Here is a 15,271-nt window from a genome sequence, read left to right as displayed (position 1 = left end):
TGTAAAAGTGTGACTATTAAAACTATTTCTTTTACCGTGTTTGCAAACTTCTATGTTTTTTTTCTTTGATAGGTATTGTATTTCCACAATACTTTCAGGACCAGATTATCTGTCTGTTCTATGCTATGTGCATGTTTGAGAACAATGAATTAATATGTTGAGGTTCTTCTGTGACCTAATGATTTTCTGTAAACTGTGTATACTGAGCAGTGATACTACTTATGCTTGAAAGATTTTGACCATGTGCTCAGCAGTTCATAGTGGCAAATTCGTTTGACAAGCCATCAATGAAAAGCCAGGCTTAATGCATAATGCTGCTGTGTATTTGAAAGAAACACTGGCTTCCCCAATTTCTTTTGCTGTCTTCCCATGAAACACAAAGAGCAACCATAAATCATGATACAAACCATTTTCCTGTAGCAAGACAACGTGGCAAGAGTTCACTGTGTGCCTCGTTATGAATGTCTTTGGCTTCAGCTCCCCACTGTTTTTGTATAGGTCCATTTAAAAAACAGAAAAAGACTTAACTGTACCAATATTAACACAAACCTAAAATAGCTCCCAAAATGTAATAATTTTAAGAAGTATCTGACTTAAAATTCCAAGTTTCATTCTCAAAACTTAAAAGATTTCATCTTGGCTGACACACAGTAAGGGTTTAAGTTGCTACAAGGCATTTAAAAATATAATTTCTGTTCCTAATACACTTTTTTATTTTCATAGACACAGTCTGGCTAGGGGAAACTGTTGTGAACTTAATTATTGTTTTCACCTGGGAGATTGTGTTATTTGTTTTATTTAAAATAGCAAGTATTTGTATATCCCACATAACACTGCATGGAATTAGGTGTATGTTGTATTTTCAAAGGCTGCTGCAGTGCTGTTTATTTTCCTTGTAAATGACTACTGGCTGTCACATACAATAACAGTCAAAGGCTGAGTTTTTTCAAATTATTTTTAATGATCTCTTATACCATTCTCAAATTGCTTCTTTGGTACCTATGTTGTAGTTGTAGCTTATGTATCTAATTCTTTACTGCCTAAGCGCTAAAGTTTTTTTTTTTCTTTTAACCACATATTACCCTTCAGTCTGCATGGACGATTCTCTTCATAGTAGAAAGGAGTTTCAGTGAGCATCAAAGTAGCCAGTAGCCTTTCAGTTAGAGGGTTTATTTAAGTTAAAACATACAACTTTCACTGTGAAAGCCTTATTTCTTCACTGTGTAGTACCTATTTGATATTTATTGGTTTGTAATATTGTCATATATAAAAATTAAACAATATGCAAATTATAATTTACCAGTAATGTACTCTGCATGTTTGTTATGTCATATGTCATGACTGTGTTGTTAATGTGTGTCATACCATTTCATCTCATTCAACCAGGGTCTACCAGGGCGAAATGGCTATCCGGTAATGCATCATATATTTATGATAGCGTATATTACTTTAAAATCATGTTGTATTTTGGTGGGGTTTTTTATTACTGTCAAAAAGACCTTTTTTCTGTTTCTCAGATGCCTAGAAAATATAGGACTTTCCTTTAAAAACAAAATGAAAAACCTTTTAGAAGTTTTGAATAAGAACCTGTTTACAATGCATAAATGCAATGCACTGATTATTGGACAGTTTACATATTTTGTGTTGAGTTTCTGCATTCTTGCATACAAAAATAATTTTTTTACTTTAATTTTTAAAAAAAAATCTTTAGCAAGCTACTGCATCTCAATTTTCCATATTAGAAAGCTGCACAATTGACATATGGAACCTCTAAGTCCTTTCTTTTTACTCTGTCCTTTTTCTCTTGACTGCTTCATTCAATGCATTTTGAGCAAAGTAAAATGCTATTACAGAGGTCCTAGGAGTTGGCTGCATTGTCTTTTGCAGAGTAATTTCTGATAATGGAGATGCAATTCATTTTTCTGTCAGTTTCATTCATATCTTTAGGATTTATTGCCTGAAAAAATAAAATATGAAATAATGCATCTTTCTAAAATCTATTAATAACCTATTTCTTTCAAGTAGTCAGGCAAGCTGACTACAGTGTCCCACTCAGGGAAAAAAGCATACGCCTACCGTCACATGTGTATTAGAAACCAAATGACAAAATGTGTTAGTGGATGTATTTCAGAGACAATATGTATGTACAACATAATGACTGTTAAAGTATGATAATGACCTTACTTGAAGCACTAGAATAGTATAGCTCAGCGGGCCCTCCTATACTGATTTGCCTATATATTTCAGACAAAAGATGCTTAATTTTTCTGTGGCTTTTAAAAATGTTTCTATTCATAAATATGAATTGGGTACCTTGAACACCTGCAGGTAGAGGGCAATTTCATAGAATCTCAGAATGGTTTGGGTTGGAAAGGACATTTACAGATCATCTAGTCCAACCCACTGCCACGGGCAGGGACATCTTTCATTAGACCAGGTTGCTCAAAGCCCCATCCAACCTCACCCTGAACACCTCCAGGAATGGGGATTCTCTGGGCAACCTATTCTAGTGCCTCACCACCCTCATCATAAAAACTTTCTTCCTTATGTCTGATCTAAACTATCCTTTTTTAGTTTAAAATCATTGCCCCTTGTCCTGTGGCCTTGGCAAAATAAAATATATATATATCTTCACCTTTCTTATAAGCCCTCTTTATATATTGAAAGGTCTCAAAAATGGCTCCCCAGGGCCTTCTCATCTCCAGGCTGAACTCTCTCAGCCTTCCTTCATAGGAGAAGTATTCCATCCCTCTGATGGTTTTTATGATCCTCCTCTGGACATGCTCTAACAGGTCCGCATCTGCCTTGTGCTGGAGACCCCAGAACTGGGCACAGTACTCCAGATGGGGTCTCGTGAGTGGAGTGCAGGGTCAGAATCATCTCCCTTGACCTACTTGACCATGCTTCTTTTTATGCAACCCATTTCAATGCTTTTCTCTGGGCATCTTCTTTAGTTGCAGAGTCTTCTGAGAAATGTTACCAAAGACACATCATCTAATGTCTATTTTTACTATTACAAGTAGCTGAAAATCACCTGGTGAGGAATCAATCATCGGCATCAAGAAACCTGCTTGGATATACTGAAAATAATATTTGGTTTCAGAATGCATACCCCGATTTTACTCAGAGAGCTTAATCTGTGTAGGTGGGTGCACAAGTGTGTGGAGGAGAAGATGGAGTGAAAAGCTTGCTAAAAATACCTCTTTTGGTCATCATCCAGCTGTAAACTCAGTATAGAAAGGTAGGGATTTAAAAGAAAGAAGGACCACAGTGACAACAAACAAGCCCTTAGGCTCTTAGGTGATCGCTTCTGTGGAAATTAAATATCTTTGGTGTTCTTCATTCCAGTTAATGAGCTTAATGCTCATAAAGTTTACACTGTGCAAAGTACAAAAGCCTCACAGGCTTAACTTCTTGGCCTAAAGTATAAACTGAGAAAATGAGTGAATGTGTGTATCGGTGATGGACTCATGCATGTTTTGCAGGCTTCATGGAGACAGTTTGAAAATGTAATTTTCACATTATATTTTTTTATATGTAATATTTAGAGCCTGAAAGCCCAGGCCTTTGTCTAGGTCCAGCTGCTTTCTTGAAGAGATTTGTTGTGGGATCTGAAGACAGATCTTGGAAGCCATGTTATTGAAACTGCTGGGTCTAATTAGTGGCATTGGTATGGGCAAACTTTAGTCTGAATGCATTTCTGTGCATGTGTACAGGCATCTCTGTGTGCACAGGCAAAGGTGTGCTAGGCACTGATTGAACACTTCTGCCTGCCTGAAAATAACTGGGAATAGAACTTGGCTTTGGTTCTTCAAAGGCATCACTTGGCTGGCTGTGTCGATCTTTCAGTTACAGCCATATCCTCATGCTTTGAGTGGGAAATATGTAACAGCGAGTTCAATGCACTTTAAAAGTACTTATACAGCCCTGTAGAGCTCTATGAAAAGGCTATTAGTGTTTTAAAGTTATTTCTCTAGGGTCCTATTTAACTCCAGTAGAACCCTTATTGCTTTAATCTTTATTGGATTTTATAGGATATTCTGTTAGGATAGTGAAGTATATCTGCCACGTATAACCTGAAAAAGCTCTCTGCTTGATAGGCCAAAACATAGCATTGTGATCTCACAAAAGCTAGTGGCTGTTTTCTCCAAGACTCAAGTTTTCATTGTCTGTGTTCATTCTAATTTTAAAGGTAACTTAAGAAATAAGAACAGTAAGAGGAATTACGGTGAGCAATAGAAGTTTCTAGGAAGATATGGTATCAAAAGTCAAGAAAATAAGCTGGACTTACTGCTAATGAGTACCACAGTTAAGGGATTTGTAAGACCATGATTAACTGTTTAATATGTAAGGCACCATGAATACTATAAAAAACATGCATTGGTACAGCTTTTTTCCCTCATTAACATTTGCATAACAGACAGTGACCAAATTCAGAGTTGTAAGTCTTGCAGCTTGAGTTTAAAATTGAAATAGGCTATCACTTGTTCTTAAATAAAAGAGAACAAGAGTGCACAAACATTAGAGAATGAGAACACAGGCGTTTGTTTCCGGGGGTTTATATGACGATGTCACTTCAGAAATAATGCTAGAACTTGGAAAAAAAAAAAACCAACAAAAAAACCTCAACCACTAAAAAAATCCAGCAGCTTCTGAATGCAGTGAGGAAGCCAAATACACAAACCGTGTAGTGCTCTTCAGGGGAAAAAGAATCTTATAAACTGGTTGAATGGGTAGGAGTTATTTACTGTTTTCCATTGAAAAACTGAGGCAGACTGAGAACATTTTTCCTACTCCTTTTCCCAAGTTGGGTTAAAGATCAAGCTCAACATCCAAGTAAATCATCCTGGAAATTGTTGCATGTCTGGTGTAAAGCTGCACTATTTTCAGAATAAAGTGTTAGAATATGAAGATGCTCACATAAGATTACTTCATAGAAGAGTGGATTGGGGACATTTCTCCTACATCTCTCCATGGTGTCAGTTTGCAGAGCACCTGATGTATTTACAAGACACTTAGGAGCTGTAGAGGATTATGACTGCTGCAGGTGATCATATGAGTACATGGTTATGAATATTCTGTATCTGTGACTGTGATAGTGAAGTAACAACTGCCTCATCTGCAAAAGCCAGCAATATAACAAGATATTTTTACCCTTTTCCTCTCTTGCAATTATAAAAAGAAATTGCCTTAGATAAGCAAAAATAGAAACTTCACATGGTGATTTAAGAAAATTATTTGTGCTGCAATAAATGCCTGCCTACTGGTATGTTCTGGTTCTAAAATGTTTCAGTCCATTTTATACATAGAATTACAAATAAAGATTAGAAAATTAATGGAATAATAAAACAGCATTATAATAGATAAGCTCACTGTGCCGTTAGTAATACAGACAATTGTTACCATACGCTGGATCCACCAAGACCCTCTTTAAAGTAGCAATTTCCATCTCAGATGCATAAACAGAGGACACCTGTGTTGTAAAATCCACATCTCCACATGGCATTTTCTACATGTCAGCATGTGATGCAAACCAAGCACATAATGCGAGGATACTGTGGGTTAGTGAGGATCACTGTAGTTTAGATTCACAGCTGATGTCAGTTCAAAATCATACAACCCATATATCAATCAGAGAAATACAGAAATATGGCTGATGGCATACAGATAGGGTAGATGTAATTTAACAATTAAATGTCTTGTTTTCTGTATTCTCCCTTGCAGCTTTAAATATGACCCTCTTCTTTTTCCTAATAAAGCATGTATAGGTAGTGAAAGAAATTAAGCTGATTTGTCATTTATTTGACAGTGTACATAAATTTCTGGTCACTCTAGGCTCTCTGTTGAGTTCAGCTTTGCAGCTAAGCAGGTGGCATGCAGAAGGCTGTAGTTATGATTTTCATGTTTATGCTTTGGCAGGCATAACTAATGCTTGAACTGTACCTAAGGTCATTCATACTTGCCTTTTGTTGGGCATGCCACTTGAAATTTCCCAGTCATTTCCTCACAACGCACGATGCAACTCTCTGGTGTAACAGAAATAGCTTTATTTATGAAACAAACTACCTTGGAGCAAAATTTTGTGTTCCAAAGAAGCTGTAATTCTAGGACTCAATTCTCATTTTGTATTTGGCAATTGCACATGGTTGTAGAGCAAGTAACCAGTGACAGTTAAAAAATGCCTCTTACAATTTGCCTGAACTGTAACTTTCTCACAAAAAAAATTGAGATTCAAAGAAAATGTTAAATCACTTACAGTAGAAATCTGGTATTTAATTATTACTTATATCTGTCACAAACAGCAAAGGAAATTCCAAACCATCCTATAAGAATTCTTAAGTCATCGGTTCCTTCACCTTGAAGGAGGGTTGCCAACATGATGCGTCATTTTCTTTCATGCTGGATTTTTCATTTGGACTTGTGATATAGCTGAAAGATATGTAAAACTTTACTAGCCATACAGCTCCCAGATGAATATTCCTATGTGGGAGTTTAAGTGCGTTGTTAATCCTAGCTGAGGTCAAGGGCTATAATATTTCATTAAAGAAACTTATTCCTAAATCACTGGACTAGGTGGTTGGATTCTGTGATTTCCAGAAAGTGCAAAATAGAAGTGTTTTCTGAAGGCTGCAGCATGCCTGCTTCCCCGTGTGGTCAGCATTCGGTTCCCATTTATAAGACAGGCAATATGAGGAGGGGAACATCTGGAGCAGGCGGGCACCTGAACAGGGTGTTCTTATAAAGCTGAATGAGGAACTTTTCCCCTACTGGGAATCAAAAAGTTCTTTCATACACCTGTGGTGGGCCCCACACTGCTTTGCATCATCCCGTAATTACACCAGAAGTGATATGGCTAGTGCTTGTTCAAGCTAATAATGTTCTCAAAGATATGCTTTGGGTGTTCTTTCTTAATGTGAGAAGTTAGCTGGTAGAACAAAGCCCTAACGTACTTTGTCTCCATTCCTTGGGATCTTTGGGATGGGCACATTTAGTGTGTATCTTGCCTTTTGCATCACAAGGAAAATACTAGGGTGTTGTTTGGACTGCCCTTGTTTTTTGTATTCTCAGCTACATGTGTGCATATTAAAATCAGGATTAGTTAAAGCAGTTTCTGAAAGCAAACATACTTGTCTGGTAGGAAGGATTTATACAAGCAGTGTGGAATGTCAGTTGCAAGTTTATTTCCATGACTGTGTAGGATACAGATCATAAATCATCCTTAGAAAAAGGTTATTTTGGTTCTTTTTTTTTTTTTTTATTTCTCTTTTTTCTCCTCTCTCTGGCTTAAGGTAAAACAATTAACATTTATTGGTTTTGCAAATATTGGGATCTGCATAGTGCTGATAATCTAACAGAGGACCACTGAGTTAAGAATTCTTTTTGGATTATTTTATACATGTTCACAGTAGCTATTTCCAGTATAAACTAGAGGAATTTAACCCTTTGCTGCTTTGCTTCACAAAAGGAGCATAATGGAAAAACAATCATGCACATGAGCACTCATCAGTTGAAAAGACTATTAAGTCTTTAATGTAGAAATCAGTTTATTGCTGCTACATAATATTCTTACCAAAATAAACTGCTGTTTGCTTCAGTTTGGAAGGCTGGAATTCTTAGCAAGTGAAGTAATGCCAGAAAAAAATTGAAAATTTTTAAAAGTCACACTATTCTTTCTGTAACAGTTCCTTGTTTTACCAGATCAATTGCAACTAAGATAAACAAAGGTAAGGGCAGAGTCTTCTACTTTTCTTCATGCTGAGCAGCAGTTACTCAGAGAAGCAATCCCCAAAAGAAGTAGTACTTACTATGAGAGGGCAAGGTAGAACTGGGAGCCATGCGAAGAAAAAATCAGGAGACAAATTGTGGGTGCTAAGGAAGTTCTTTATTTCCTGGTACACAGATTTTTTTGTGAATCGGAAGCTGCATCACTGTATTGGAGTTTAAGGCTTACATTCAAATTCATATTTTAGTTCAGTAGTATTAGACATGTATATTGAGGTTTTTGGCCTCCAGCAGTTGGAACGATCTCAGTTTGCCATTTGTAGTTAGCTTCACTGGGTGACATTAACAAAGGTACAGTATTTTTCTATAGCTGAGAGTGAGGTTGAAAGGAAGTGCTCCAAAAGCACCAGGAGTAGCAGACAGGCAGTTCAGGAACTTCTGTCATGCATAACGTAGTATTTGCATACCCAGTCACTGTGAAAGTTCAAGTTGAGGTTCCTTTTCTTAATCAGAACACTCTTGAGTGAGGCCTGTGATTTTCCTTCAGGTAGTCTGACTGATTAGCCCATCTCCGAAGGGAAAGTGACCTCAGCGTTTCCACTTCCAGCTGTGTGGATCAATTACCCTGATTTTTTAAAATCTACTCTGCATATGATAGGAGATCTCTCATTTTAGTTCTCTGCCCTTAGAGTATGTAAAGTGTAATCTGGTATTGCCATCACACGCATATTGTTTCTCCCTAGCTGGGAATACAAAGAAACACACTTTTGTTCTTCGTGCTGTCACCAGCTACTGCAAAACTCTTTCTATAATCTTGAAAACCAGTTATGTCAGAAGAAAGCAATGAGTATGTTTTATTTGGATGTATTCATGTGTGGATCCCCAAAACTTACAAGAATAGTCTAGAGATTTTGAGATTAAACGAACTAATGAGATTGGTAAATGCTTTAGTATTTTTAAAGTTGTTTCACTGAACTATATTTTGTCTTTGGATTCACCTGTTCAGCTCTGGTGAATTTCAATTTAACTTGCATAATTTGACTGAAATTAGAAAACAAGTGAGAGGAGTGTATGATTTGTTAGAGTATGGCTCAGAAAGGCACAGGAATGTAATATTTGCATTTGCAAGTTTTCTTGGCTCTGGGGGTAGCCCATATTCTGTACTGTAGATCGATCTGATTTCAATAACTTTTGTTTTTTTGGCTAAATGTTTTCTCGGTTGAGTTTGCCTGTTTCTGCTTGTGCAGCAGTTCTGAAGGCAGAAAACTTACTCTCTGACTGTGCAATGACACACCAGCTCTACTTAGAGTTAAAAGGGGATTTCAGAATCAAAGTAGAAAAATCTCTGAATTTCTTTCTGGATAGGCAAGCTTCAAAAAGCAGATGTACGAGTATGGAGAAACTTAGTAGTTTTTCCTAAATACCTTGAGGGGGTGAAACGAGCAGCAACTCAACAGCAAGATTTTGCAGAGATGAGCTTTTGTTCTCCAATGTAAAAAAAAAAAACAACCACCACCTCCCCCCCAAAAAACCCACCAAAAAAACCCCAAACCAAACCCAACCAAATAAAGAAAAACACACACAAAAGAAATTCTACTTCTTTTCACATAAATTTCAAAAATGCATAAATGGAATTTGCCATGAAAGAAAAAGAGTTATCGGAAGTTTTTTTGGAAGTTGGACCTGTATATGTCTTTTCACCTACAAAAAAAAAAGAAAGAACTGCAGAAGTAGTCTGAAGCAACATTGCTGCTGAGGATCTGAATTAAAATGACAGGATTCTTCTAGCATCCTCTCAGTAGTCTCTCTCGAGCCAGTTACGAGCAAACAAAATTCCCTTTAGACACTCCATCTAGCTGGTGAATATATGGCTCCAAGCTTTCCCCTTCATGGCTGCTTTATTGTATTGATTCATTCTTGAGTGAGTCTCTTTTCTTCCTCCTCTGTGACTTGCTCCAATTCCTTACCCAGCAATATAGTTTCTAGGTCCCTCAAATCTTTTGGCAGCCAATATAGTGTTACAACTACACTCTTTCAATCATCTGCTTGCTTCTGATAACACTTTTTTTCTCCCCTCTCCCTCTCCCTCTCCCTCTCCCTCTCCCTCTCCCTCTCCCTCTCCCTCTCCCTCTCCCTCTCCCTCTCCCTCTCCCTCTCCCTCTCCCTCTCCCTCTCCTTCTCCCTCTCCCTCTCCCTCTCCCTCTCCGCATTTTCTCCCTTTTTAAACCCTTTTATGTTTCTTCTTGAGTGAAATATTGAAAAGCAGAAAGTTCTTAAGTTTTCCCAATAGTCTCATAAAAATACTAGCACCAACAGAAGGGTTATCCTATCTCAAACATTATCTCCTACCCAGACACTATTCATTGTCATTTTCCAGGCATGACTGACACCTGGGCTTACAATAAAGAACACCCAACTTCTCCTCTCGCTCCTCTTCCTCATCCTCCACACTCATGTGAACAGGTCAACCTGCTATTTTCAACCTTGTCATAAATTTCCGAATGTTACACTTTAGGTTTAAATTGCATTGTCCAGTGTTTTGCTTGAAAGGCCATTAGGACTGTGGTCTGACGTCAGTGGGACAGGACATTAAGGCATTAAATGAGGAAGAAAGAATGACAAAGGTTGTAGTGCATCCCCAAATACTGATTTATTTCCTGGAACGAAATAATCTTTTAGAGTTTGCTTCATACAGGTTTTTTTCATAATGATTTATGCTTTTTGAGAATTTACTGGTTCCAAGTAATTTTGGAGGGGACAGAATTTTATGTGGTACCATTAGCTTTTGATGAATGATTTAGGTTATAGTGTGTTTAAAACAGTAGTGTCTTTAAACTAGCTGCGTGTATATTTGTGCCTTTTAAATCTAGTAGGTACATGACAGAACTATCTGAATGGGCTTGCGTGTGCAGAATTTTATATTCCAGTTATTTGAGCACATTTGGCAGTGCATAGCTGAAAACACCTGCTTTGGAGTTTAAGTTTTAATGCAGTGCATCCGCACCATTATTTTTTTCTCATCTTGTATCCCAGTTGGAAATAATGCATTTTTGGACTAGGACTAGGTATGAACGCTGGCATTTTGGTTATCTTTGAATTCTTCAAACAAAGTTTTCTTTGACCACATGATAGACCAAAGAGATTGGGGGTTTTATCTACATTTTTATCTATTTATGAACACTTTGTTACTTTGGCTTTTAGGTTTTTTTATCTTTTAAGGCCTTTGTAACTGTTCTCTTTTTTTGGAGATGTATCCACTCTGATTGATCTCTTTTGTTGTAAGTCGAAAGGAAAGTATCTCTATGGCAGCTGTATGGTGTTTTTTTTCATTCCCTGGGAGCCCCATTCAAAATATGTGCCTCTGTAGGCAGATAAAAGGAACGTGATGCTCAGGTTCTTCTATCCTAATGGAACAAAAATCAATTTACATACCTGCTCTTGAGTTTTGGTAATCTTCTAAAGCTGATGGTTCCACCGAGGGAAGGTCAAAAATTGGCTTCTGAAGGTTAGTTCTCTATGATACTGTGTTATTTACCAAACAACTGTATATATTTTTTTTAATTAGCGGACTTCATTCCCTCTGAAAAGAGAAAATTTCTACAAACCAAAAAAAGAAATTTACTAAAAGAAGCATAATGGTTTGTTTTTTGTTTTTTGTTTTTGTGTTGGTTTTTTTTTATTATTATTATTATTCTGTAAAGCCATCAAACAGGTAACAAGAAAGATTGTTCTTTAGTAGGGTTTCAGTGAGCAAATGGATTCACTTCCATGGTGGTGTAAGGAGACAGATTCTTCAGAATTATTCCAGGAGAACAAAAATCTAATTCATCAAAGTCATCGTGCCACAGCTGTTACAACAATCTATCTCCCGCTGAATGCTAGCCAGCTAATTTTTGAGAAGTGACATTTTTTCACAGTTTATTGTTTTCTCATCAACATGGCACCAACCACATCAAATATATTCACACAGTGATGTTGGCGTTGATGAATTAGCCATGTGCTTTCTATTTACAGATACAGGAGTTTCAATTTCTTCAGGAGAAACTTCATTCTTTTAGGTAGAATGTAAATTTCTTCCTGCTCTGTGTGTATGTTGTCTGTGTTCAAGTACTTGTTAAGCTATACAGGAATTCAGTAGCATAATGAGGTATTTTTATGGAAACACGTAGTTCTGCAACCTATTGCAAGGCTGTTTTTATGGATGGGTGAAGCATATGGGGGTAAGCACTTTAAGATCACAATTTCAAAACAGTTTATTTTTTAACAGCAGGCAGTTACAATGTGCTGTTTCTCAATTCACTGTACCATATATGATTTGCCAAGTTTAGGCAGGTTCATTTTACAATTTTCTTTTTTTTTTTTTTTTCTTCTCTCCTGAAGAAGTACCTGAGTATCGGTTAGGTATTTCATACTTGGAGTTTTGATCTACGGTAAACAGTGTTAGACAGTGATAAATAATCTGTTTAAAATGAACCAAAACAAAACAGAGTCCACATGACTCCTTTCTTTACTGTAACTTGAGCTATGTTGCTTTTACTCTTTCTAGGGTCAACAGTAGTTTCCCTTTGCAGTAATTTGTCATACAGATATGACTGTACAAATGTTGCAGATGCTGGTGAGATGTATAGGCTACAAGGAGAAAAACAGTGTCTGTCTGGAAATAATCTTCTTGCTAGCCTGATGTATGGAAGACAACAAAGTGCTTCACAGTTTGGGGTTCACAGTCATACTTGGCCCTTTTCTCCTATATATTTGTGATGTGTGCGATGTTGGCCATGATAAATAGAAGGATGTCTGCCTACAGTCTTTTAGAAGAGTTCATTCCAACTTATATCTGCCCAGTTTTTTCTCATGGTTTTTTAGACATATGTATTTCAGCAGGAAGGGCAGTCATAGTTCTCAGATACTCAAAAATGCATCTGCACCACAAGAAACTGCCTGTCAGATTTCCTGCATAAACTATAAAAATAAAAAGTATCTCGGCAATTATTTTTCGGCCGTGAAATATGCTTTTGAAAAGCTGTGACTATAATTTTTCTTGCATAGAACTCTTTGTACTCCCTTATTGTTACCATATGCAGTGCTTTTTTTGTAGTTCAGCCACTCTGAATAGCCAAACTCTGAACAATTTTTCTTTCTTCAAATCGCCTGCTTCTAGACATAACCAGTCCATCTTATGATTGCAAAGGAACTATTAGAGTATTCAGACTGCATGTAGGGCTCCCAGCTGGGAATCTTGTAATCTAGGGTGATATTGCCCCAAGGAAAAGTTTGGAAAATGTACCTGGCATTTCTGGTTTATTTTGGAATCTTTAAAACTGTCCCTCACTTTCTATCTTGTTCCATCATCGATGATTTCTGTCATCTAACTTAGGCTAATATAGGAACCAGAACCACTTCATGAAATTCATAACTTCAGTTGCATGTCCTTTTGTTTTTTGAAATTCAAAGAAATTAAAACGTATGGAAAAATGCAAACCTTTTCTGTAACAAGAACAGCAAAATACATGTAATATTCCTGCCAGTTATGCTTGGCAGCTTACTATTAGCATTGGCTTATTGCTTCAGATGTGCATGCTGCATATTTCTCTGTACTGAAGGCACTACACTTGACAGGTGGTTAAAAATATAAATTGGAATAACTTCTGATTACCTTTATGCTCATGAACTGAAATCTCAATACTGAGAGCCTACTCTAGGCATGGTGTAGCATTTCTGGCTGATGGAGGTATAGCCTGGAGACTTAATCATGGTGCTGCTATTCTTCATTCTCCAGGTTTTATCAGGACCTTGCTTCTGAGTCACTTTGGTGTTTCCAAGGCATGTTTGAGATCCTTATTAGCTTTTTAAAGGCAATTTTGCAAGGGTTTTTGATGAGTTAATGGCTTGCAACCAAATGAGAGATTCTTGGATTTACAGGATGAGGCTATTAAAGGCTTAAGAATGCCCCCCACCCTCACCACACCCCACCCCAAAAAACCTAAAAAAAAATCCCAAAAATACCAGTGTGATGGATTGGGGAGCAGTTGGAGTTCAATTCTTGAATTAATTTGAATCACTATTTTGCATGAGTCTAGGAGAAGCAAGATGTTGCTTCTGAAGGCTGAATGAGATGAAGTCTCTAGCAGTTCAGATGGGATCTGTAAGCTCCTGGTCAAGAAGATCAAGCAGCTGAACAGTGCTGTGAATTTTTTGAATTTTTTTTAAAAAAACCCAACTTCATTTAAAACTAAATTCCTACCTTGGAATACATTTATACTTATTTTGCAATCTCCAGGTGATGATCCATCTAGTTGAGTTTTATGTCTCAGGTAGTAGCTCATGTGAATTGCTTGAGGGCAGAATTCAGGAAATCCTGAAATGGACTTCTTAGAAAGAATGTTGTAGTACTTCATTTGTCTTTGTCAGTAATTTTGCTTTATGTGGTAAAGGGTTTTAGACAGCAGGCTCAGCTCACCTTTCTTTCACTCTTGTAGAACATTCTTTTCACAGAAGAGTTTTCTCCAGCCCAAATGATCTGTATTATTTGGGGTTTTTTGCAGTAATATCCTGATTGCTGGCCAGAGAGACTTGTTGCACGTTGATTTAGTGTACTTTTTTCTCCCAGGCTTGGAGCAAGTGACTTCTGTACCTGGGCTGTTCTCTCACGTTGTTCTTAATGGCAATCATTTCCATTCATTTTTTGAAAAAGAACCAATAATATTTCATCAGTAGGAGAAATTTAGCTAGCTGACGAGCTTATCTTACTCATTGCCCTTATAAGTTCTAAACCAAAACTTCACTAAAAAGAAATCTTGTCAGACTTGCTAGGAATTATATAACCTTGCTAGGAATACTATACTACGTCTAATTAAAGTAAGCCTTGATAAACCTGTCATTAACCAAAGGAGAGAAAAAGACAGACATGGAGATTCATCATTTTAACGGTGTTGTGATGAGGAAACCTGACAGTTGTGTGGTTTTAAACTTCTATCAATCTTGAACTAAAATAGGTGGTTTGAAAAGGCAATGTGTCATCTTTCACCTTACCTGAATTTAGTGGGGTTGCAAACCTGCTGTCTGAGAGAGATTTCCTTTCTTTTCCCACACATAGGTATTTTAAAATTCAGTCTGACACAGTAACGGGCATGCAGCTCATACAGCAGCTGTAAAGCTAGATTCCTGCGTTCTTCTGAATCTCCTATTGTATATGGATTGACATAAGAGATTTCCAAGCAGTTGCAAGTACCAATTTAACAATCCAGCTTACTATAAATTTTTTAGAAATGTGGAATAATTTAGCCAATTTTATCAGGGTAAGAATTTCTGAATTCTGAAATGCTGCTGTAAGAGTCTAAATTAGTGTATCTTAAGACTGCCAAATGTGTGATCTAAAAAATTACTGGGGGACACTTTAAAATGTTGGGGGGTTATTTATTAACAACTGAGTGCTGAACCACACGCCTATTAAAATCAATCTGAAAATGCACTTTTAATTCAGTGCATTACAAACTGAGTCCAGAAAAGACTTGAATACTGGCCAACTTCAGCTACAGCATTGTTATGTCTC

At 37.0% G+C, this 15,271-nt stretch overlaps 1 protein-coding gene across 1 annotated transcript in view; it reads left to right on the top strand.

Annotated features, from left to right (window-relative positions):
• The window catches only part of COL25A1 (collagen type XXV alpha 1 chain), a 310,675-nt gene that overhangs the window by 171,454 nt on the left and 123,950 nt on the right, over positions 1-15,271 (top strand). The gene's annotated exons all lie outside the window — the stretch shown is intronic.

This window comes from Falco rusticolus, chromosome 1 (assembly GCF_015220075.1).
Source record: "Falco rusticolus isolate bFalRus1 chromosome 1, bFalRus1.pri, whole genome shotgun sequence".
Classification (NCBI taxonomy): Eukaryota; Metazoa; Chordata; class Aves; order Falconiformes; family Falconidae; genus Falco; species Falco rusticolus.
The sequence above is the reverse complement of the archived record's forward strand: the minus strand, read 5'-3'. Positions and strand labels throughout refer to the sequence as shown.